Here is a 27,509-nt window from a genome sequence, read left to right as displayed (position 1 = left end):
CTACATGCGTATGTATATGGGTTATTAGATATTTTTATTAGTATCAGTATGAGTGTCTATATGGTTTGGTGGGGGTATTACTTAGCACATAGATGCATGAGTGACTGACTCTTTGTTTGTATGTGTTTTGAAGACAGCATATGTGCAGGACTGTATGGGTGGATGAGTGTGTATATGTGTGTGTTAGTGAGTGAATGACTGTCTCACTAGTGTCTTCATTAGTAACGACATATGTTTTAATCTAGTATATGTGAGTATTGATGTATATAAGTGAGTATAGTATATATAGTGAGAGATTGTAGAAGTTCCTGTTTAAATAAGTATGTGTTTCTATAAGTGATTGTTTAGGAGAGTAAGTATGGGTAAGTTTCCTTAGAAGTAAGGTGGTAGTGTGTGTATAAATGTATATGCAAATAAATGGATATTCAATAGTTTATTTGCATGTGTGAGTATGTGTGTGAGTAACTTTTGGATGACTGCTGATGTGTAACAGGATGTATAGGTGTATCACTACATATGATGAGTGAGTATATATGAGTGACTATATAGAACTGTTGATGAATGAGTGGATGTGTATATAGATGGTGGAATTACTGAATTGGTTGTTGTTACTGGTTTGGGTATCTCCATTTTTTTGAAAATGTTTGTTTCTATTTTTGAATATGTGTTTCAAGCGTTACATTACACTGAAATTAGGTCTGTCACTCTGTCACAAGGATGGTGTCATCAGTGATGTCATGAGTGATGTCACTGACCATGTCATGAGTGATGTAATATGTGACGTCATCAGCAGTGCATTGTACGCGCAAGTTATAGTGAGTCCGACTAACTATAACGTGGGAATTTCAATGGTTTTATATCAGTAAAATTTCCAGCTAACTATAACTGGTGTGAAACCTATGGTTTTTTCAGTGAATTTGTAAGGTTTTTTAAATGCTAATTCCTAACTATAACTGGTGTGAAACCTATGGTTTTTTCAGTGAATTTCATAGGTTTTTTTAATGCTAATTCCTAACTATAACTGGTGTGTAACCTATGGTTTTTTCAGTGAATTTCATAGGTTTTTTTAATGCTAATTCCTAACTTTTTATACAGACTCATACCTATGTGTTTTTTAGTGAATTGCTAAAGTATGTTTTTGTAAAAATGAACACTATAATGTATATTGAGATAATATTTTTAATTTAAAATATTTTTTTTTTATATTTCACTTTGGTGCGCTTTCGGTGCGCGCACCGGTGCGCGTACCGTCAGCGCACTAACAAAAAAAAAGAAAAAAAAAATGAAGGAGGGACTGTGTAATAGATAGTAAGACAGATAAAAAGTGTAAAAGGAAGTAACTGAGAAAAGAAAAATGAATAAGGGAGCAAAAGAAAGAAGAAATAGGAAGAACACTAAAGTAGAGGTTAAGGGAGAATATAAATGGATATTGAAAGTAAAAAGAAGGACAGTTAAGTATGAGAATGACAGGTAGTGACGGAATCAGAGGAAAAGAATAGCAGCGATTGAGGGAAAGTAAATATCAGTGAATATAAGTAAAGAGGGGTGAAAGAGGGTACATATAAGTGAATAAGGGCAACACATGGGGAGTAATAGAGAGAAAGAAGAGAGAGAGTAAAAGAAAGACCAAAGGAAGAACTAACTGAACTACAGTACAATGAGTGTGAAAGAAAAAAAAATGGAGAAAGAGAAAGAGGGTTAGGAAACTAAAGCAGTGGTACTAAGAGAATATAAAAAAGATAAAAAGTGGTGGAAGGAACTGAGGAAATGCAGATAGTTCCTATTAGATTAAGAAGTTGTGAATGAAGTACAGTAAAGAAACAGCAATGAAAAAAGAGTGTAAATTAGTAAAGAGAGGTAAATAAGGGTGAAAAAGAAAATGAGTGCATAACAATGTGAACACAATATAAATTACATAATGCAAACTACACAATAACTTCTACAATATGTTACATTATTTATTTTTGCTGTTCTCAGAATATATTGAATTCCACTTAAATTAGTGAGTTCAAAGTCTTCATCATATAACAGCGGGAAAAAAAAAACACAATCTAAAAGATTGTGTTTAAAAAAACCCATTCAAACATACATCTCATATATGTACACTAATCTTTGATTCACTTACTTTTCCATGAGGCCAAGTAGAAGATAGTGAAGGTCCTTTTGGTAGAAAAAAAGTCTGCTGTTCCTTATGAGTTCCATTTCATCGACTTCCTATGAAAAAAGATCTAAAAACATCATACCATACACAATCCTCACGGCCAATTTGTGTCTGATATATCGGTATTTTTTACTTTGAGATCCACTTAAAGTATCTACATGAGATAAATAATTTCAAATATTAGATTAACTAACTAACTAACTAACTTTTATTAACTATTCCCGTCTTCAAAGGCCAATTCCCTTTACTAAAACTTTGGTTTTAAAAACACTAGATAAGAATTTGTAGAGTCATAAGGCAAACGTTGTTTATAAGTTAAATGAGAATCATTGCAGTAACTCCATCCATTTTCAGATTTTAAGTAGCATGTATAATGTCCTGAGGTGGTCGAAGGTCCATCATGATAAATAATAGCTTCAGTTGTAAAGGTCCTTCCAGAAATTGATAACTGAGAAGCCACAAAATTTTTGATAGAAGTTGTCAATTTAGTTCCATCAGGTCTACATCGTTGGAAAACTAAAATGATATACTGCCCATACCTTTGTATAAATAATGTGGACAGCATTGTACAGTTACATTGGGTACACACCATATTATGATCTACTGCTTTAACTAGATTTTTAAAAGACACTGATTTACAGTCTGGTAAAGTCAAATATATAAATCTTTCAGTGTCTATTGTAGTAGTACTTGATAAACTACAATTGTGGCAGTCATGCTGCCATTGATAAGAAAGACTGAAAAGATTATCTACATCTACACCTTCATCTTCCAAAACACCAAACATATACATTAAAAATTCCTGACAATCCTGCTGAATGTTCTGTGAAAATTTATCTTGACCAGAACACAAATCTAAAATATTTCGAATTTCTGTTACACTTTCTATTTGTGCTGTAACACTGCTACATTTCTGAAACACAGAATTCAATAAACCACACAATCTTTGATCCCGATTTTCAACAATCTGTTCTTGTAAACTTTTAAGAAAAAAAATAACATTAACCACTACATTAGCATAGCAGTTGACACCAGAACTGTTTTCAAACTGAAATCCAACAACATTTTCTCCACAATTCTTTTTCTTCCTGTTTTCAATTACAGTTTTCTCTACTTTTTGTCTTTTTGCAACTACCTCACTACAATTATCCTCATTTCTTCTTTTTCGGCCTACCACACGTTTTTCAAACAGAGGATATTGAGGCAAATGTGGAGCATACTCTCTTCTTAACCTATTGTATTCTTTAACACAATCTAGATCGGCAGAAATATTTGTCTCATCACATGCAATCAAATACAATCCTGATAAAGTTCTGACTCGAGATAATGCCACATATGCCATACCCTCTTTAAACACAGATCTTCCAATGTTCACCAATGCACTATCTACACTTAAACCTTGAGATTTATGAATTGTCACTGCATACGCCAAACAAACAGGAAACTGTTTTCGGCGAACATATAAGTCTTTTACAAGTAAAAATCTAGCAGAACAACGACTTATTTGTTGTACTTGTTCAATGCCATCAAATTTTATTTTTAAAAATTCAATTCCATCTCTATTTCTGTAATTCACAAAATCAACAACATAACCCATTGCTCCATTTACCAGACCGCTTTCAACATTTAAATTCCTTCTCAAAATGATACGACAATTTAAACACACATTCAGAGTCTTTTCAAAACCAGCTGTTTTTGAAATACTTTTCTCCAATGAATGCAATTTAATTTTCAAATTTTCTGACAAAACAATTGTTGCACCCATATGCTCTATTTTATCTATTGCTTCTAGTTTCACAATCTCTTCATTTTCTAAGTCTAACATTTTTTGGTTGAAGATGGAACATTCTTGCAGAGTTGGCATCAAACATATCCCAGATTTCTTCTCAGTCATTTTTTTAAAAATATTCTCTGGAAGAATGTTTTCATTTGGATACAAATTTGAAATTAATCGACTATGCAAAGCTTTTTTCCCTTTCTCAGTCATTTTGCCAATTCTTACATCTTGTAGAATATTTTTATAATCTTCATCCTTAGCCTGTCGCATATTTTGAAGCAGTTCAGCATATTTAAAATTTAGCCATATATTAACATTTCCAATGCTTCCAAGGGACTTCCTGGTATCTTCATGCGTGAGCATTTTAAACACTGGTTGTCCTTTTACTGGAGTCAACTGCAATAGATCTCCAAAAACAATAATGTGTTTTCCTCCAAATAACACATCATAGTCTGTTTTAAGAATTTCTTGCATTCTCAAATGCACAAAAGCAAGCATTAGATTTGAGACCATGCTTACTTCATCTATGATAAGAAGTTTCATTTTCTTCAAGACTCTTGAAACTTCAGAACACGCATCTCCAGATAGCTTGTTGTAATGCAATTTATTATCATGTTCAACTGGCAGCATCAATAAACGATGTAGAGTAATCCCTTTAATGTTATGTGCTGCCAGACCAGTTGGAGCAGTTACAACACAAGACAGTGGTGAATCAGTCCTTTTCTGCAGATAACTTGCAACGGCTTTAATTAGAAAACTTTTTCCTGTCCCCGCTTCTCCACTTACATACAGTCGGACAGGGTCAAATAATATACATGAGCACTCTTTTTTCTCATGTCTGAATCCATGTTCAATCTGCTCTGTGACTTCATCATATATCTTTTTCTGCTCAATGTTTAGTTGCGTTACCAAATCTTCTAAGTTAACTCCATCCTCTTGAGCTTGTTCCATAGCTCTTTCCACCTCATCCATGGCAGTGGCAGCTTCATTTTGGATAATTGGTCCTCCTAGTGGATCCTGGCTCAATGAAGTAGAACTCTGACTATCTTGAGAACTGTTTCTAGCTATCTCTTCAGCAATTGTGGTTTCTTGCTCCATTTCTTCATTCAACATTTGCAGATAATTTAGAAAAATAGGACATTCTATGGTATCCTTAGTTGCATTAAAAGAGTCTTCATAACAGAGAAAATCTCCAAGTAGTTCCTCTTCTGTACGCCATGGCTTAAAGAGTTGCAAAAGAGCTAAGTAGTAAAATTCTCTTTTGTCTGGAACTTCACAACTCAATTTTCGATGATTAATCAAATGGCCTTTTTTCTGCTTCACTAGACATCCTTCATAGCCAATGAGTGCATATTTTCCATTATTGATATCTTCTGTGATGTTCCTCTTATAACTGTAGTTTTGAAGAACTTCATACAAACATGTGTTCTCAAGGTGAGTACTTCTATTTGGATAGTATGTATCCAACATATTTGTCTTCAAAATATCTGTACTGTTTGGTTCTTTTTCCGCCAAATATTCAATTTCTTGTACAGATTTCAAAACTCGGTTTCGTGTGGCAGCAAGACCAAGACTCACCCAAATGATTGTTCTTGATTTGGCATAGAGACTTGCTGATGATAACCGATCAGAACATTCATATGCTCCAATTTCTCGATGCGACAACATCTTCAGACTGAAACTGTATAATTTCTTGCTTAGACTCTTTTCATGTGAAATGTCCTCCCACATTTCCTTCAGTTCTGTCTTTTCTTTTTTGGTGATGTAAGATGTCACATATCGAGCCACAGCAATAGAGTTGTCAGCAACGAACTGAATATCCATGTTAGCATTCCACATGGACAAAATCACTGGGTTGTAATCGTTGATGTACTTAGATTCTTCATTTCTTTTCAAATTATATGTGTTTTTGGGAGATTTTCTCGTCACAGTATGTCGTAGAGATGACATCAAATTATTTACTCTTCCCTTAGAAATCACTGGTCGAGGAAATGCAAAACGACATTTCGTGTAGTACTTTTCCTTGTTTTTAAATTTTCGACGACAGTACTTTCCACAACGATGAGATTGAAAACGTAAAACTTGTTGCCTTAAATTGTTTTCTTCAGTAGATTTTGGAACAGCACATGTTGAATACTCTTCAATGAAACTCATCACTGTTTCATCTGAATCTGTTCCAAATTTGGGTGCATCTTTAATCCACAACAACATATGTATATGAGGAGCACCTCTCGCTTGATATTCCTTCCTCCAAAAGAAATCCAAAACCTCTCCAAGGGGAGGATTTTTTTTGTTGGTAATAAAAGACATCATAGCTTCAAATCTATGATTAAAATATCTGCAAACATTCACTGGATCTAAAGAACACAGTTCTCCTGGTGTTTTCAATTCTATATTTGGTATGTTTTCATTTGCCTCTCGTAGAAATTGAAGTAAATCGTCCCATGCATACTCAGCACAGCTAAGAGTGAGGAACCATGTAGGAGTTCCTAAGTTTCTTAGCATACATTTCAATTCTCCATGACGACGAAACCAATACTCATTGGTTCCACGTTGACATGCCATGAGATTGATTAGCTGAGATTCCAAAATACTGTCTGGCAGATTAACTTTCTCCATAAAGTCCCTTGCACATACATTTTGCAAATGAGGTCCACTTTTTAATATATGATTAACTGCATAAGAAAGCCCAGACAAATCACTTTCAAACAGTAGATGAAATAAATATGGAATGCATTGACGAAACCTTGGATCTTCTGCATATAATCTTAGAGTCCGGTATTCAGCTGCAGGAATTTGAACTGGTCGATCATCATATCGTCCACCACAACCTGTTGGAAATAATTGTGGAAAACAACGAGCTTCCAAACTTTCTTCCCATACACTAATGGGACTTCCTTTTGCTGCCTTCATTTGAAACAAGTCAATTGCATTTCCCATTACTTCTTTGGAATGCAAAGGATGAACAGTATAATGTTCATATATTTCTTCAGTTCTAGACACATCAACTTTTTCAATTTGACCAACTGAAGAATCACTATCTTCTTCTGTAGCTGTTTCCTCAACTCCAACACTTACATGTTTGTAGTACTCATTGTTTTTAACTAAATACAACGTTGCCTTCTTGACTTTTTTCACATCCACTAAATCTTGCCAAATTTTCTTACTCTTTGTTGGAACCCCATTAACTAGAATAACTAAAGGATCTTCTTCTACTCTTTCTACACCAATTGTATTAATATTTTTCTTTACATCTAGAGGCAAATAAACAACTCTTCCCTTTAATCCTCTCAGTAAATCTGATGGAGGCAATTTCCCTGTCTTAGGCTCCATGCGTACAATAGCCTGAAAAGGATGGACACATTGAATCAAAATAGATTCATAAGTATTTAGATCCATCAATTCAGAAGGAATATCTATCAACTGAAGATTATTATAAACTGCTCTTGCAGGCATTCTATTTTCATTTAATTTTTTCAAACAATAAGTGCAAATACGCTGATCCAAACTCAAATCAAAAGAATTCTCCACCAACAAATAACTTACAAAATCCTCCCATTCACTATTATTTTCCAATTCACTTTTTGCATATAAATCAACTAACCTAGTCTGAATTTTATAATGAGTCCGTCGACAACACACACAAGTTACATTAGGCCTCTCACTTGATTTCACCTTAAACTTGATAATTTCCTCATCAAACTTTTCAATACTTGAAATTTGTCCATTATCTTCTGCATTGCCATCCATTACTATATCTATTTCTACACTGTCCTCTTTGTTCCCAAAATAACAAAACTCAATTTCTTCACAAATAGTCTTCACATCCACTTCAGATCCATGCAAAAGAGCACTATTTAACTGTTTAAGCTTAAGTGCAGGACTTTTTGCATAATACAACTTCCTCACTAATTTCCTTACGTTATTATGATGCACTGCTAACATCCTAAAATGATGAAAAACACTCCGACAAACTTTTCTAGAAAGACATGCTAGTGAATGCCCTTGCAAACCTGTGCTTTCTCTCACTCTGCAAGGATCTAACTCTTGCAGGATCTTCATTTTTTGTTTGAGACTTTTTTTACTATATGTACGTAAGAAATTTCGAAGCAAATCAATTGATTCCTGTCGCACACTACAAATACTACTGCATTTCCATGTGTACACTGGACCCTTAGTACGTCTCCCTAAAACTTCATCAGCTAACACCTCTTCTGCATCTCTAGGTACAAGTTTCTCTTTTTCCATCACACAACTATCTTTCACCTCATAGGCACGACCACTGGTGTCAACCGCATGCACCAAATCATTTTCCTGAAAGTAACTCTCCTCATTAAAAAAAGGCTCAGAACTTGAACTATGCATCCATTCACCAGAAAATACTTCACAAAAATTACTCCGATTAATAATTCTTTTCCATCTACTGTTCGATTTGAAAACATCCATTGCCTTATTAAGTATCCTAATTCTATTGATTATTAAAATAAATAATTTTTTCTTAACTTCAAAAGCCTGATCAACAATCTTTTCTACACTTTTCTTTTTCTTGTAAAAAGCAGCTTTTAGTTTACTTTTCTTTTCATTTTTTAGCAAATTTAAAACTACCCTATTGCGAAACATTCGCCTACGAATGTCCCTAAAAACATTTACCCTTCTATTGCTAACCATTCTCTTCTCTCCTGGTCCAATGGAAACATTTTTTGTGGGCTTCTCTTTCCTTTTTAGATTTGTTGACTTTTTCTGTATATTCACATTAACAATTTCATTTTTTTTCCTACGACATATGTTACGAAGAAAAGACTTAATTGGCTTACCAGAAGCTTTTCTGGTGTTTTTTGAAGTAGTTGTTGAAGAGGATTCCATAAACTCTGTTGTTGATGTTCTCCTTTTCCGTATGGTATTTTTGATATTTCTTTGCCTTGAAGGCATTTTTGCTTCCTTTTCAGAAGTTGATTTGAATCTGTTGTTCTGTTAAAAAAACACATGAAAGACCACTATTAGCAAACAACAAAGTAATGTTAAAAAGCAAACAATATAAACAATAAATTGCAACATATTTAAGTTTATACAATAGCAACTCATGGCTTTATTTTTAAAGGCCTTGCGCCACCAGTGCGTCACTTATTACCCATGTTTAAAGTCAAGCATCAGCTGCACATGGCAATCATAAATTAGGGCAAAATACATATACTAATCAATTGCACCCAAAAATCGATTTTTGAATAGCATGTAAGAAACACTGCGCAAAACCTAAGTACAACCACTCAATATCATCAAACAAAGTCAGGGCCTTATTTATGAAAGCCTTGCGCCACCAGTGCGTCACTTATTACCCATGTTGAAAGTCATGCATCGGCTGCACATGGCAATCATAAATAAGGGCCAAATACATATACCAATCAATTGCACCCAAAAATCGATTTTTGAATAACATGTAAGAAACACTGCGCAGAACCTAAGTACAACCACTCAATATCATCAAACAAAGTCAGGGTCTGATTTATAAAGGCCTTGCGCCACCAGTGCATCACTTATTACCCATGTTGAAAGTCATGCATCGGCTGCACATGGCAATCATAAATAAGGGCCAAATACATATACCAATCAATTGCACCCAAAAATCAATTTTTGAATAACATGTAAGAAACACTGCGCAGAACCTATGTACAACCAATCAATATCATCAAACAAAGTCAGGGCCTTATTTATGAAAGCCTTGCGCCACCAGTGCGTCACGTATTACCCATGTTTAAAGTCATGCATCGGCTGCACATGGCAATCATAAATAAGGGCCAAATACATATACCAATCAATTGCACCCAAAAATCGATTTTTGAATAGCATGTAAGAAACACGGCGCAAAACCTAAGTACAACCACTCAATATCATCAAACAAAGTCAGGGCCTTATTTATGAAAGCCTTGCGCCACCAGTGCGTCACATATTACCCATGTTGAAAGTCATGCATCGGCTGCACATGGCAATCATAAATAAGGGCCAAATACATATACCAATCAATTGCACCCAAAAATCAATTTTTGAATAACATGTAAGAAACACTGCGCAGAACCTATGTACAACCAATCAATATCATCAAACAAAGTCAGGGCCTTATTTATGAAAGCCTTGCGCCACCAGTGCGTCACTTATTACCCATGTTTAAAGTCATGCATCAGCTGCACATGGCAATTATAAATAAGGGCCAAATACATATACCAATCAATTGCACCCAAAAATCGATTTTTGAATAACATGTAAGAAACACTGTGCAGAACCTATGTACAACCAATCAATATCATCAAACAAAGTCAGAGCCTTATTTATGAAAGCCTTGCGCCACCAGTGCGTCACTTATTACCCATGTTTAAAGTCATGCATCAGCTGCACATGGCAATCATAAATAAGTGCCAAATACATATACCAATCAATTGCACCCAAAAATCGATTTTTGAATAACATGTAAGGAACACTGCACAGAACCTAACTACAACCACTCAATATCATCCAACAAAGTCAGGCCTTATTTATGAAAGCCTTGCGCCACCAGTGCGTCACGTATTACCCATGTTTAAAGTCATGCATCGGCTGCACATGGCAATCATAAATAAGGGCCAAATACATATACCAATCAATTGCACCCAAAAATCAATTTTTGAATAACATGTAAGAAACACTGCGCAGAACCTATGTACAACCAATCAATATCATCAAACAAAGTCAGGGCCTTATTTATGAAAGCCTTGCGCCACCAGTGCGTCACGTATTACCCATATTGAAAGTCATGCATCGGCAGCACATGGCAATCATAAATAAGGGCCAAATACATATACCAATCAATTGCACCCAAAAATCGATTTTTGAATAACATGTAAGGAACACTGCACAGAACCTAAGTACAACCACTCAATATCATCAAACAAAGTCAGGGCCTTATTTATGAAAGCCTTGCGCCACCAGTGCGTCACGTATTACCCATGTTTAAAGTCATGCATCGGCTGCACATGGCAATCATAAATAAGGGCCAAATACATATACCAATCAATTGCACCCAAAAATCGATTTTTGAATAGCATGTAAGAAACACTGCGCAAAACCTAAGTACAACCACTCAATATCATCAAACAAAGTCAGGGCCTTATTTATGAAAGCCTTGCGCCACCAGTGCGTCACGTATTACCCATGTTGAAAGTCATGCATCGGCTGCACATGGCAATCATAAATAAGGGCCAAATACATATACCAATCAATTGCACCCAAAAATCGATTTTTGAATAACATGTAAGAAACACTGTGCAGAACCTATGTACAACCAATCAATATCATCAAACAAAGTCAGAGCCTTATTTATGAAAGCCTTGCGCCACCAGTGCGTCACTTATTACCCATGTTTAAAGTCATGCATCAGCTGCACATGGCAATCATAAATAAGTGCCAAATACATATACCAATCAATTGCACCCAAAAATCGATTTTTGAATAACATGTAAGGAACACTGCACAGAACCTAAGTACAACCACTCAATATCATCAAACAAAGTCAGGCCTTATTTATGAAAGCCTTGCGCCACCAGTGCGTCACTTATTACCCATGTTTAAAGTCATGCATCAGTTGCACATGGCAATCATAAATTAGGGCAAAATACATATACTAATCAATTGCACCCAAAAATCAATTTTACAATAACATGTAAGAAACACGGCGCAGAACCTAAGTACAACCAATCAATATCATCAAACAAAGTCAGGGCCTTATTTATGAAAGCCTTGCGCCACCAGTGCGTCACGTATTACCCATGTTGAAAGTCATGCATCGGCTGCACATGGCAATCATAAATAAGGGCCAAATACATATACCAATCAATTGCACCCAAAAATCGATTTTTGAATAACATGTAAGGAACACTGCACAGAACCTAAGTACAACCACTCAATATCTTCAAACAAAGTCAGGGCCTTATTTATGAAAGCTTTGCGCCACCAGTGCGTCACTTATTACCCATGTTTAAAGTCATGCATCAGCTGCACATGGCATTCATAAATAAGGGCCAAATACATATACCAATCAATTGCACCCAAAAATCGATTTTTCAATAACATGTAAGAAGCACTGTGCAGAACCTATGTACAACCAATCAATATCATCAAACAAAGTCAGAGCCTTATTTATGAAAGCCTTGCGCCACCAGTGCGTCACTTATTACCCATGTTTAAAGTCATGCATCAGCTGCACATGGCAATCATAAATAAGGGCCAAATACATATACCAATCAATTGCACCCAAAAATCGATTTTTGAATAACATGTAAGGAACACTGCACAGAACCTAAGTACAACCACTCAATATCATCAAACAAAGTCAGGCCTTATTTATAAAAGCCTTGCGCCACCAGTGCGTCACTTATTACCCATGTTTAAAGTCATGCATCAGTTGCACATGGCAATCATAAATTAGGGCAAAATACATATACTAATCAATTGCACCCAAAAATCGATTTTTCAATAACATGTAAGAAACACGGCGCAGAACCTAAGTAGAACCAATCAATATCATCAAACAAAGTCAGGGCCTTATTTATGAAAGCCTTGCGCCACCAGTGCGTCACTTATTACCCATGTTTAAAGTCATGCATCAGCTGCACATGGCATTCATAAATAAGGGCCAAATACATATACCAATCAATTGCACCCAAAAATCGATTTTTGTTTAACATGTAAGAAGCACTGTGCAGAACCTATGTACAACCAATCAATATCATCAAACAAAGTCAGAGCCTTATTTATGAAAGCCTTGCACCACCAGTGCGTCACTTATTACCCATGTTTAAAGTCATGCATCAGCTGCACATGGCAATCATAAATAAGGGCCAAATACATATACCAATCAATTGCACCCAAAAATCGATTTTTGAATAACATGTAAGGAACACTGCACAGAACCTAAGTACAACCACTCAATATCATCAAACAAAGTCAGGCCTTATTTATGAAAGCCTTGCGCCACCAGTGCGTCACTTATTACCCATGTTTAAAGTCATGCATCAGTTGCACATGGCAATCATAAATTAGGGCAAAATACATATACTAATCAATTGCACCCAAAAATCGATTTTTCAATAACATGTAAGAAACACGGCGCAGAACCTAAGTACAACCAATCAATATCATCAAACAAAGTCAGGGCCTTATTTATGAAAGCCTTGCGCCACCAGTGCATCACTTATTACCCATGTTTAAAGTCATGCATCAGCTGCACATGGCATTCATAAATAAGGGCCAAATACATATACCAATCAATTGCACCCAAAAATCGATTTTTGAATAACATGTAAGGAACACTGCACAGAACCTAAGTACAACCACTCAATATCATCAAACAAAGTCAGGGCCTTATTTATGAAAGCCTTGCGCCACCAGTGCGTCACTTATTACCCATGTTTAAAGTCATGCATCAGCTGCACATGGCATTCATAAATAAGGGCCAAATACATATACCAATCAATTGCACCCAAAAATCGATTTTTGAATAACATGTAAGAAACACTGCACAGAACCTAACTACAACCACTCAATATCATCCAACAAAGTCAGGGTCACATTTATAAAAGCCTGGCGCCACCAGTGCATCACTTATTACCCATGTTTAAAGTCATGCATCAACTGCACATGGCAATCATAAAAAAGGCCAAATAAAAATACCATTCATTTGCACCCAAAATCGATTTTTAAATAACATGTAAAAAACACTGCGCAGGACTTATATACTAACATACAATTTCACTTCTAAAACATAACTATCTGCTTCCAAATATTCTCCATAGAGAAAATAAATCTCTATCTAAATTAAATGAATCATTACTTACCTTTAGAAATGCTTTTGGAGATTGAAAACAGTGTCAGACACACACACCAATTTTTCTTTAGCAGAGGAAAAGGTGTGCTCTCAATACACTGAAACCAAGACTGGCATAGAAAATCTCTATCTTTGTACACATATGCCTTAATTCAACCAATGAAAACTCTTCCCTCACTATTTTCAAACCAACACCCATCCCCCTCTCAAACCTTTCTATCTGTTACCATAGCAACTCCCTCCTAACTGAACTCTAAGGTTCAAAAGTTTATCTTACAATGTTGCAAATTAACTCAGCAAGGATGTTTGACCTGTCAATACAGCAGCCTATACAGGGTATTTTTGCTTTTGGTGACTTTTTTTAAACCATTCAAATTGCTTCTTTCACACAACATAACCATACACCCTAACTTTCAGTTTTCAACTATCTGAATCCACCAATCATTGCTAGTGATTCAAGAGCACAGAAACTCCACAATTATTTTTTTGTGAACTCCTACTGTTCCAACTGCCATTTCATTCCCACACTTCATCTGACTGGACCAGAACCTTCTCACATCATGTACTCTGTTTGGGTTATTGGACATAGCTACATCCACTGGGCTCAAAGGTATGCAGCTAGCAGAAATTTTCATAACCTTGATTTATCAAATGTGGAAATCAAGTGGATTGGCCACAGAGGATTAAAATGTCACCAATTGATACCATTGGTGAAAACCTTTTTGCATCTGCCAGAACCTGACCTTATAATTGTGCACTGTGGTGGAAACGATCTAGGCACATTAACTGGGGTAGGTCTGGAAATGCTATTAAAGGACACCTTTCATCAATTGATGATACTTTTTCCCCACACTGCCTTGGTATATTCCAATATATGCCAAAGACAGAAATGGAACTGGTCCAACCAATTTGGTCCACAATTTGAGAAAGCACGGAAACATGTAAATAAATCTGTTTCTGCTTACATGAGAGACTGTGGAATGGGTTCATTATACAATAATAACTTGCGTTACAACATGCAAGACATCTACAGAGGAGATGGAGTGCACTTCTCAGATGAGGGGAATAGAATATTCCTCCTGAATTTAAGAATGTGTATTGGAACCTACTTGTAGGTACCTAAATCAACCACAGAACCCAAAAGCTCTTTTCAGAGCTACCCTAACTCTGATCATTCAAAGCGTTTATTTTTTTCTAACTTTTTTCACTATTTTTCACCAAAGTACGCGTACGAGTACGCTTAAAGGTGCGCGCACCAGGCGCTTCCCCCGTGGAAAATTAAAGAATTTTTTTTTTTTTTTTACGTTTATGAGCCTCCTAAGCCCCCCTCAGAAAACCTAGAGGGTCAAGAAGTCTCTACAGTTCCCCCTTCTATCCATTCCGAACATTGTTTACCCTCCATCTTGTGTCTCGATTGTTCCGAAACACAAAATGGATGACTCCCGATACGCTGCCCGTGCGCGTACTTGAGCGCGCACTAGTAAGCGCAAAATAAAAAAAGGTGGGAAAGTAATTTACGGAAAACCCAATGGAGACACTTTCATCAAATATAGAATACGCCCTACTACATAGCAGTCCCTACCATTTGCCCAAATTTGGTGAAATTCCATTGAGACATTTAGGCTACAGGCCTGTCTAAATATCCTGAGGTAAATTACATGACAAAAACACACTTGTAATGTTAGAATTTACAACCAATTAAAAAGTATCTCTCATTTTCTACGATTTTTTCCTGTCGTTTGATTGGTTAAGTACAACAATATATATAAAAGAAGAGAGGGAAACACAGCCATTTTGACTACTGCTTCCTGAAGTACACTTGAAAACAAATTTCACTGTCAACTTCAACTAATTTCTCTAAGGTAACTTCTAATTATGGAAGTATATTGTACACGTTAAGTTTATTTCTTAAAAAATATTCTGTTAGTGATATGCTATCCCTCTTTAATAGTTAGAGATAGACATAGACTTCTCTGTAATAGTTATGGATTGAGTTAGGCTTCTCTGGTATACTAGCTCTACTAATATAGTTAATTTATATGCAATTTACAGAAAGAAAATGGAAGGAGAAAATAAGGCAAATGATACTTCTATCAAAGTAAAGGTGGAAAAACCAGAAGATGAAAAAAAAGAAGTTGATTTCATGGATGACTCTTTGGATGAACAGTTTATAGAAAGTTTGGAAGAAATTGAATCATGTACATATAATTATGAGGAAATTCCGGACAATATTATGTTAGAAATTTTATTAAATTATGAAAAAGAATCAGAGGAATAAATTTATCTTTAATAATTTCAATTGTTTCAGACAATATTTTTTTTTATATGTAATTCATGAAGTATTACCAAAAATGTTTAAAATATAAAGTGAGACTTATAGTATACTGTTCAACTATTTTTCTGTTACATAGTAAGTTTACTCATAGTTACTACCTTTCTCCCACTATATTATCTCATATGAATATTTTACACCTCATTTTCATAAGTGAACAGGACAGACTACTCATGATCCCCAAGAAATTCTCAGGGAGTGCTTAAAAGATCTGTTTCTCCTTTCCAGACAGACTATATTATGAATTCCTTATACCACAAAAAATACAATAACAACATGCAAGATGTCTACAAAGAAGATGGTGAACATTAAATTTAAGTCTCTTCATTAGTACCTACATGTAGGTACTTACATAAAATAAACAAATACAAAAAAAAACAATTCATAAACATACAATTTTTGAAGTGATTATTTTTCCATAGTACCCTCCCCGATACGCTCCCCCGTGCGCGCACCAGGCGCTTCCCCCGCGAAAATCGAAAAAAAAAAAAAAATTTTGAGGCCCCGCGGGGCCCTTTAATGGCCCCCATATCAAACCTAGGGGGTCAGGGGGGGTCTACCCTGCCCCCTTATGGTCAATTCCACCCTTTGTTTTTGCCACCTCTTATGACTAGATTTTACCGATAGACAAGATGGCGGCCGCTCCGGACTGTTTAGAATGTTTACAGACAACTGAGAGCCAACCAGCTTTCTGCGCGCAAGTCGCGTGTCGCGCCGGGAGCGCTCACGGGTGCGCGCACCCGTGAGCGCCTATAGATATATATATTTTTTTGAACGTTAATTTCTCAAAATCCACTGAAGCACATATCTTGAGACATAGCAAAGGCACATCGGGCTACCAGTCCCTACAATTTTGCCAAGTTTGGTGGAAATCCATTCAGCCGTTCGGGCTAAAAGTGAAATCGACCGCCCTATGGAAATTAACATGGGGAAAACGCGTTTTGGGACCCCCCTTTTATCTCGGCCCCCGCTTGACGAATCCCCCCCAAACTTTCAGGGAAGGACCGGACCGCCATGAGACCATTTTCCTGAAAATTTCAGGCAGATTCGACAACCGGCGCCAAAGTTATTCAAAATAGAATGTTGAGATTTAACATTGAAAATTATCCTAACTATAACTACCTACTGGCGACCGCCAGTAGGTAATATATATATATATATATATATATATATATATATATATATCGAAAACACTCCTGACCGCTTTCGAAGCAGCAAAACAACAGGCGCGGACCTCTTCTCAGGCAAGCTGATTCAGCGCAAAGTTAAAACGCCATCACACCGTCTTATCCAGTGGCAAATTTATTAAAACAAAGAAAATATAGAGCTGATGCTCTTCCCTGACACGTTTCGCTCCTACAAAGGAGCTTGATCATATATATATGTTAGCATCACATTCTCCCACAGCTTAAGAGACACACTGGCTGCTCTCGTGCATGCAGGCAGAGAAGAGGATGTAAGGAACCAGTGACTGCACTGAGTAATCTCTGCTTGGAGTGCCCTGATCAGAGACCTGCTGTTTGAGTGGCACCACCATCTAGAGCCATATCCTAAAGATTGGGATACATGCAATAACTTCAGGGAATCCTTATTTCAATACCTTTGATGTTGTGCTACCCTCAGGGAGTAGCATGGGTTACCAGCACCCGGGGCAAGGCAAGTATTGCACCACCTAACTCGTGGACCGTTGACACTTCCTCAATGTTAATAATACGATTTTTTTTCTATTAAAATTTGGGCCCCTAAGGAATTTTGCACCCGGGGCAACTATCACTGTCCTCCCCCCCATGCCACTGGCTACCCTCGCCTCGCGGCTCTATGTTGCTCCCCTCTATCCATTCATTTTCATTTTTGCCTCTACTTACTAAGCCTGGGAGTGAACGAAGGGGAAAAAGTAAGACCTACAGCTGGAACAGCATAGAATAAGCACATTGTGCATGGCAGGCAGAGGCAGAAGCAGGGATGGGAGGAGTAACATTAAGTGACAGCAGGAATCAGGGGTGGCAGAATGAGGACTAGCAAGCAAGAATGTAGCAGGAGTTAGATGCCATGAAAACAGCAGCTGGACAGCCTGGACAGGACAGCAGTAGGAGCTAGGGGCACTGACAGCAGGACTCGGTGACAGTAGCAACAATGCAGGATATGACAGCAGGAGAACCAGTAGTGATAGCAGAATTCAGAGTGATGCCAGCAGGACTTCGTAGGTATGACTGGGGCATCTCTGGTTGCATCACTAGTGAATCTCACAATTCAGTAACTGCAGATGTAATGTTAGAGAATCACATCCTAGTAAAAATGCCTTTACTACTCACCTTCACTAATTCACCCACCCATATCAACCGATTAAGCTCCTGCTTCAGACATCTGTGTGTGAACTACCTGCCACTGATGTCTGAGCTGTGCATGTTCTATGATCAATGAACACTGCTGGGCACAAACAAGGTCTGTTCCACAGGGAAGTGAACCTTGAACTGCACATGCTCTGAGTGACAGAATGACTGTTTTGCTGCTGCCTTGCTGAATTCCTTGCTGTAAGAAAGGAATTGTTCTTTGTTACTCGATTTGTAGCTTTTATATGAGAGATGAAAGCTTGCATTACTACAACCAGTGCTTAATCTGTAAAACAATAAGTGCCAGGGCTTTCGTCAGGAGGCCACTACAGCTTGCACCACACATTCCTCTCCAAGTGCAGCCAATGGCAGTTCCAACACAACTACTAACCATCACACTCCTACAAGTGTTAAAATTCAGCCAATAGTCATATTTAATGTATATTGATTTAATAAATAACTGGTGTTGTGCCATTTTTAAATTATTCAGACAGTGCCACCACGTGGCAGACTGTTACAAGCCCTCCTGTTGACAATTAAGTGCTGCTGCCCAGCACTGGAAACAACCGGCTCAAATTAACCCCTGGCTATAACCTAAGTTTTATATTTTCTGTGAGGGTGAGAAGTTTGCACTGCTGCTGTTAAACTGTATATGCTACAGAAGGTTCAATCAACACCTGCACTGCTACTGCCATGGTGTACCTGTTCTATGAGGGTGGCAACCATCAGCTGTTGCTGCTGTGCTGTAGATGTTCTATAGAATAGGGAAGCTTACATTCCTGATATTCTGTGATGAAGAGAAACTTTGTATTTATGATGGTGGAATTGATGGAGGGAGGCTTACACTATTTCCACTTGCATTGTTACTGTTCTGCTTTAAATTGTAAGTACTGTCTGGTACCGAGTACCTGCACTTCTTTAGTTTCACAGGAAGAGAGCCTGCACTTCTCACCACTGCTGTAACACTTTTACTGAGAGAGGAGCAGCACTTCATAAAAAATTACATGTACTCTAAAGATTGGTTACCTGCACTTCTTTAGTACCTGTACTGCTTAGCACTGCTGTTACACTTTTTATGAGAGCCTACTGGCACTACGTAGGAGCTAACAGGTACTCTAAAGATTGAGTACCTGCATTTCTTTAGTTTCACAGGAAGAGTACCTGCACTGCTGTAAAACGTTTAATGAGAGAGTGCCTGTACTTTGTAGGAACTAACAGGTACTCTAAAGATTGAGTACCTGCACTTCTTTAGTTTCACAGGAAGAGGACCTGCTCTGCTCAGCACTGCTGTAACACTTTTATTGAGAGAATACCCGCACTTCGTAGGAGCTAACAGATACTCTAAAGATTGAGTACCTGCACTTCTTTAGTTTCATAGGAAGAGGACCTGCTCTGCTCAGCACTGCTGTAACACTTTTATTGAGAGAATACCCGCACTTCGTAGGAGCTAACAGGTACTCTAAAGATTGAGTACCTGCATTTCTTTAGTTTCACAGGAAGAGTACCTGCACTGCTGTAAAACGTTTAATGAGAGAGTGCCGGTACTTTGTAGGAACTAACAGGTACTCTAAAGATTGAGTACCTGCACTTCTTTAGTTTCACAGGAGTTTCACAGGAAGAGGACCTGCTCTGCTCAGCACTGCTGTAACACTTTTATTGAGAGAATACCTGCACTTCGTAGGAGCTAACAGGTACTCTAAAGATTGAGTACCTGCACTTCTTTAGTTTCACAGGGAGAGGACCTGCTCTGCTCAGCACTGCTGTAACACTTTTATTGAGAGAATACCCGCACTTCGTAGGAGCTAACAGATACTCTAAAGATTGAGTACCTGCATTTCTTTAGTTTCACAGGAAGAGTACCTGCACTGCTGTAAAACGTTTAATGAGAGAGTGCCGGTACTTTGTAGGAACTAACAGGTACTCTAAAGATTGAGTACCTGCACTTCTTTAGTTTCACAGGAAGAGGACCTGCTCTGCTCAGCACTGCTGTAACACTTTTATTGAGAGACTACCAGCACTTTGTAGGAGCTAACAGGTTCTATAAAGATTGAGTAGCTGCACTTCTATATTTCCATTAAAAGCACTGCGGCTGTACCCGCTGTTTGTGTTAGTGAATCTTGCTCTGATGTCACTCATTTGGCATCTATATTTTGTACTGGTGAATTTAGGTGTAAACATTTTCAGTATTCAAAAGCTAAAACCACTGGCAACTGCAATGCTTATTCTAAATATTGATGTGAATGCAAGAGTGAATTCTCCCAAAAAATGTGAAACGAGGTTGATTTTGGTTTGGTACATTAAGTAAGCAGTCACAGTTTTCGAAATGGACGCGCACATTTTGTAAACTGTTAAAATATGTCTTTCAAGTGAGTTCAAGTAATGTGTGTCACTTACAGCCATTCCTGCCTTTTTAGCCAGTATCACTTTGTATATTGTGAGTTGTAGCCCATAATGAATTAAAAGCGCAATTTCAAGCTTGGTCCATTACTGTTTGCTGGAGTAAGCACTGGCAGATGGTAGCTCACATGAATTTGAGCCACTTGGCAGTGGAGTAAATAGAATACACAGTCTAACAGCAGCAACAACAATAATGTGTCTGTAGACACACAAGAAAGTAAAAACAGTGGGCTTTAACGCTCAAAGAATTGAAGAATTAATGCTGCGCAGTGCCGCAAGCCATTTGGCTGCGCTACGCTGCGTTAATTCCGAAGAATAGGGATGCGTCGTAGCTACAATGATATGATGGATCCCCGTACTCTCCCCTGCGTGGGCTCTCTATTAGCTACAATGCGCTGACGCAGGCACCCTTGCACTATGGTGCAAGGATGCCTGCGTCACGAGGATGATTGTTTATGTGCAGGAAGGTGTCCCTTCCTGCACCTAAACATTCTGAAATGGTATTTTGAAACTTCTATATGTGCCACATAAGCACACATACAAGGTGCAAAATGTCATTTTTTTAATGATTGTTTATGGGCAGGAAGGGAGACCTTCCTGCACATAAACAATCACACGAGGTGATTTCCTCATCCTATGTGTGCTGCAGAATGCAGCACTCATGGAATGAGAAAATAAACAAGGAGAAATGGACACATTTCTCCTCGTTGCGCCTCCCTACGCCTCCCCTGGGGGAGTAGTAGCATTCAGACACATTTCCAGGTTTACGATTTCTTGTAAATCTGGAAGTGTGTCAGGTTCCATCTTGGGTGTTGCACGGGAACACCCACAGCAACACCCATGGAACGCCCCTTTCACTCAGAGTGCCTCGTGTAAAGGGGCCATATTTACCAAGACAGGAAAAGCCACGCAGGGTGGCTTTTCGTGTCCTTGTAAATATGGGGCAGATAAATGCACCGCCGGTGCATCACAAGAAGTGACGCACCGGTGGCGCAAGGGGCTTATAAATAAGACCCAATGTGCTAGCACCGCAAGAGTCCAAGTCTATCATCTCATCATAAAAGGGAACACCTCCAAGATTCCCTTGGTCTAGGGCTATGTGGGATGGTGCAACCTCTCTTAAATTGGTGGGCAGGTACCCCCATCCCATCCATCTCCATCCCTTGTATTTCGCCAAGTTATTCACAATGCAAACAGAGGAAAAAAGTTAACGGTCATTTGTACTTCAACTACTTCGCCCGTTGTTCTCTCCAACTCCCCAGGGCTTTGATACTGTCTGCTAGCACTGAGCTTCATTCCATATTAAATCACTAGAAATTGGCTAATGGCTATTTAGCATTGTCTGAGGTAACCGTGTCTATAACTAGCCTGTGATTACGCAAGGGATGCTCTTTCCCTTCCTTTCAGCAGAGTGATTGCGAAACAGAGCAGGAGGAGTTCTTAGCCAGAGGGAGAGTGAGAGTCCACAGGTTGGGTAAAAGATACAAGTCGCAGATAAGATGGGTTAATCATAACCATAGTGACACTCGAGAGCTCCCTGGCTCCTGCCTGAACCCGGCAGTGAATAATGGAAGCCTGAAGGTAGAAAGGACCAGGGCACTGTTCATCAATATGAAGCAGGCTGTCAGTCAGTTGAAAGAAGTAGAATTCCAAGGAATGTGCAGTAAATGCTGAGAGTTAATAATTTCACCAAAGTGAGAGATATTATTAATAGCATTATTGATCCAGTGCAATAAATCAGAAAATCAGAGAGAGGTGATATTTCACAGACGGGCCTACTTTAGCCTACTGGATTCATGTGCCCCTTTGCTTAAGTGATATAGGGCCATATGCATGAACACATTTTCCCATAGACACAGAATGGACAAAACCCTTTGATGCATCTGGCCCATAGCACTTATATTGCAGGTTATAAAGAAGGAGATCAGGGCTCAAGAGCAATAACAATAAAAGACACTGCACCAGAACGGTTGTACGATGGAACAACGCAGGGAAATAGATTGCAAGCCTTAACCACAATTTTTTTATCACACATTTATTTTACAACATGTATGTTTTTTACAACAGATTTAATTACCACACATTGTTTATTCATTTAAAAACAATTGATTTGTGGGGGGAGACACTCCCCACACGCCCAACTTACCTTAAATGCATGGTTAAGGCATCTGTTGCAAAAACACACCCGTTGTAAAAACATGTATGCTTAAAAATGTGTGGTAAAGTCTTGTCGTGGTCAAAACCTCACTGTAAAGGCTGTTTTCCCACCAGAACGTGGGCTGCTTTTCGTTTCACATCATTATAAAAATCTAACATGATCCTTACATGAAATCCTCACCCTGTAAACCCTGATCATCAAACTTCAAATCTGCCTGGCCGATAGCTTCCTGAAACTCAAACTTTACAAAAACAAATTATACTACTGTTGCTGCAATCAAAATCAACTATGATCCATCGCCTGTCAACAAATTAAAGGTTGCTGACTTTTCTCTCTCATCCATGGTGCCCTCACGTGGACTCATTGTCAGCTTCTCTCTTTCAAAGATCCTGAATATCAATAAAATTATCAAATGAATGTGCCAGCATTCATGCATTAGCCATTCAAAAATGGAAAGTATTGCTGTTGCCCACCACCTAAAGACTGCAGCCCATGCCTTAATCTTATCATTTTTAGACCTCAGCAAGTTTGTTACCTCATTCCTCACTCACAAACTCCCTCCACTCAACAGCTCCCTTTGGTCACAAGGAAATTTGTCCACATCAGCCAGATCCTCATTAATCAGCATTAATAAAGCTTGAATGAAGTACACACTGGGCGCTCTACCTTAAGACCCCTCCATATCGCACAACCACCTCAACCTGTCTGGTGGACAAAGAGGACTTGGATGCAGGAACTCACTCTTTCTGGAAGACCTTGAGATTCAAGACAACCAAAAATCTAGAAGATCTGTCAGCACATTGACAACACCAATTCTGTTTTATCTCTTACATTCACCCTTGCACATAGCATCCCACAATGGTCTTACTTCAAAGCCATACTATTGCAGATTTCGCCAACATGTTCAACTCCCACAAAGCCACTTCTTATGAAGATGATGTCTTACCCTCATACTTCATAATAGCTCTCACTGGGGAAGCTCTCTCACCCTTTTCACTATTGTTAGTCCTTCCCTCACCCAGAAGCTCCCAAGATAGGCCACATACTCCCATTTCTAAAGAAACCTACAATCGACCATGATGACCTTATCGACTGCTGGCTCACCACTCGCCTACCATTTATCAGCAAGATCACTGAAAAAACAGCCTACGTTCAATTACGAGATCACAATAAGGTTGACCATTTCCTGCATTACTATCAGTCTGGCTTCAGCTCATGCTGCAGGATTGGGACCACTACCTTAAACATTGTAAACAATGCTCTCCCGATCATAGATGACGACCCCTGCCTCCTGATATTGCTGCAGGGAGGACACAGAACTTGGCAGTTCTGGTTGGACTTTTCCCATAAGGAGCAAGGTCAAGACTGATTTGCATATGGCTGGATCCAATCTGGGGCAGTATATTGAGCAAAAGAACAATAGATTTAACCCTGATCTCTTGACTGGGGTGAATGTTTGATTCATTCAGCATTCCATCTAATATTTGTTGCTGCAGCACCTTGTGAAAGGGCAGCATGCCATAAATCACAGTGAAGTCAGCCAGTGGCTGAAGTGGACTGCACATTGCTATTTGATGCATGCTGGAGTGGGTGGAAGAAAAATTTGAATGATATAACCACACGCTAATGGATGAAGACTGGCTGAAACCCCCTACTAGTAAGTATGTTGTACACAGAATTTTAGCCTCTTGCCTTTGAGAAATAAGGCAAGAGCGAAAAAGGGACATAAATTAAGAAAAAAGGAAAGAATGAAAGAAAGAAAGAAAAAAGGAAGAAAGAAAGAAAGAAAGAAGAAGGAAGAAAAAGAAAAATGCAAGTAGAAAGCAAGGCAGGCACAAAAGAAAGAAGGAAGAAGAAAGGAAGGCAAGAAAGAAAGAAAGAACAAGAAACATGAAACAAGGAAAGGAAGGAAGTAAGGAAAAGAGAAATGAAAAGAGGAAAGGAAAGAAAAAAGAAAGAAAGAAAAATGGGAAGAAAGCAAGAATGAAGGGAAGTAAGAGAGAAAGAAAGCAAGAAATAAAGAAGGAAAGAAAAGGGAAAGAAAGAGAAAGCAGGAAAGAAAGAAAGAAAGAAATATGAAGAAAAAGGAAAGATAAAAAGGAAGGAAAGAAGGAAGAAAGAAAAAGAGGAATGAAAGGAGGAAAGGAAGGAAAGAAAGAGAAAGAAAGAAAGAAAGAAAGAAAGAAAGAAAGAAAGAAAGAAAGAAAGAATTTGAGGAAAGGAAGTAAGAGGGAAAGAAAGAAAGCAAGAATGACAGAAGGAAATATGAAAAAAGAAAGAAAGAAAGTAAGAGAGAAAGAAGAAAAGAAAGTAAAATATTGGCAAGGTAGGAAAAAGAAAAAAAATAAAGAAGAAAACAAGAATGGAAAGAAAACAAGAATAAAGGTAAGAAAGAGGGAACCAAAGAAAGCAAGAATGAAGGAAAGAAAGAAGAAAAAAAGAAAAAAGGAAGATAAAATAAAGACATAGAGAAGGGTGACAAGAAAAAGAAAGTAAGAAGGAAAGAAAGAAAAAAGGAATAACAAGAAAGAAAAGGAAAAATAGAAGGAAAAAGAAAGAAAGAAAGAAAAAGAAAGAAAGAAAGAAAGAAAACAGGGTTGACAAGATTGATAGAGCACACTGATTAGCTTACATTCAGAGTTCATGTGAGCTGATGTGAAATAGCAGCAGTCAGTTAAACAAGGCCCTCCGAAAGGAATTTACATGAGCATCAGCAGGAAAGTGGGTATGATAAAGCTGGAATGTGTCCTGTATTTACATCGAAAGTACTATCACATTGGGCACCAAACAGAGAGACAGCACTAAAGTAATTATCAAGTAAAAACAAAAACACTGATACTGAAGGAAACTGCCTTGTGTGCAGATGTGCAACTATTGAAAGAGCAAAATGCAGTCACTCAAAGTGAAGTTAACCAATGGCTTAAGTAGGCTGATCCAGTGCCCCATGCCGTATGCTGTAGTTGGCTGAAGCAAACTGTGAATGACATAACAACAGATCAGTGGACAAAAAGAGGCAGCTAAAAGCTCCCTTAGGTAAATATATCATATATATATAATTTTATGCAAATCAAAAGGTCTTGGCTAACACCAGGCTTAATAATTTTATTAAAATCAAAAGGTCTTGGCTAATGCCAAACCTACAAAAAAGCAGCAATTTGTCAGAAGATGTAGCCTGACATTTTACCTCAGTCTTTAAAGTGCAGCAAATGTGACACGATAAATACAGAATTTAAAGTCATCTTTATTTACTGCTTGGACTTTCACAACCCACCCAAAATGGTCTTGAGACCCACCAGTCGGGTCAACAACACAGTGTGGAGAGCACTGTGCTAGAACATATACACACGTGCATATCACATTGTGTTTGTAAAATGTGCTCATTGTATGCCCCTAATGTGCACCTAAAGCCCAGATGTTGCAAATGAACACCACGCTGGATATAACACTTGGAAGGATGTAGCATAGGCATGACCACAAAGAGATATTTCTGATTTGTGGTCTTGAGGTTGTAAGGCAATTGTGCTGCACAACAATAAAAATGTGGTCACCCTAATGACAGCACCATTTAGATGCTGCAGTAATTGTTGAATCTTGTGGTGTTAGTTTCACTACACATGTCTATCATTTTGTCAGGTTTTTATTAATGTCGTTCGTAGTCACTGAACTGTAGTTTCTGGGCCAATAAATAGCATTACCAGATTTATAAACAGCACACAATGCCAGCCTAGCAGTGACTTATCTGTTTTTTGTGTCCTGCATATTAGGGCTATATTCTGTCCTCTACTTTCTGGGTGAGTGTTGCTCACAAAGTGCACTGCACAAAAGTAGGACAAAACGTTGGAAACAACATGGGGACAGAAGAACTTCAACAGCACCCACCAACCTAGAATGAGTATTATCATGACACATCACACATAGAGGATAGGCTAGAAAGAAAAAGATAGAAATAAAAGGTGCTTTGAGGGCTTTGTACTTTGCTTAATTTTCCCGTTTGCACTAGCTCAAGCAAAAAAACATTCTTGGGGCAATTATTTGACAGGTAAGACGGTTCACACAGCGACGTCTTGAGTGACAGAACTTTGAAAGTGGCTTTGTAACATTTGATTTGTACCTCTTGTGGCTACCTCAATGTTGGTCCAACTGTTTATCATCAAGAATTATTTCTGTCTACCTCCTCTTCCTTCTCTACTATTTTGCCTTCATATTTCTTTTCCTTTTTTGTCATATTTGTCTCTCTTCTGATGCCCTGTGTCTTGTCTCTGTGTCGTCCTATTTTTAGTTCCCGATTACCTTGGCTTTCTCTTCCTGACTTGTTCTCTTAACTCTTTCAACTCTGCCTCTCTCCTTTTCTTTATGCCCTCTATCTTTCTCTCTCTGTTGCTTTCTTTCATTCTCTTCCTTTCGTTGCTTTTTCTCTTACTTTTGCTCCTCCCTGCTTTTACCCTCATATCTCTTCTCTTCCACTCTCATTCTGTCTTCTAGACTTTTCATTTTCCCTTTAATC

Source organism: Lissotriton vulgaris, chromosome 11 (assembly GCF_964263255.1).
Source record: "Lissotriton vulgaris chromosome 11, aLisVul1.2, whole genome shotgun sequence".
Taxonomy (NCBI): domain Eukaryota; kingdom Metazoa; phylum Chordata; class Amphibia; order Caudata; family Salamandridae; genus Lissotriton; species Lissotriton vulgaris.
This window is presented reverse-complemented; position numbering follows the sequence as displayed.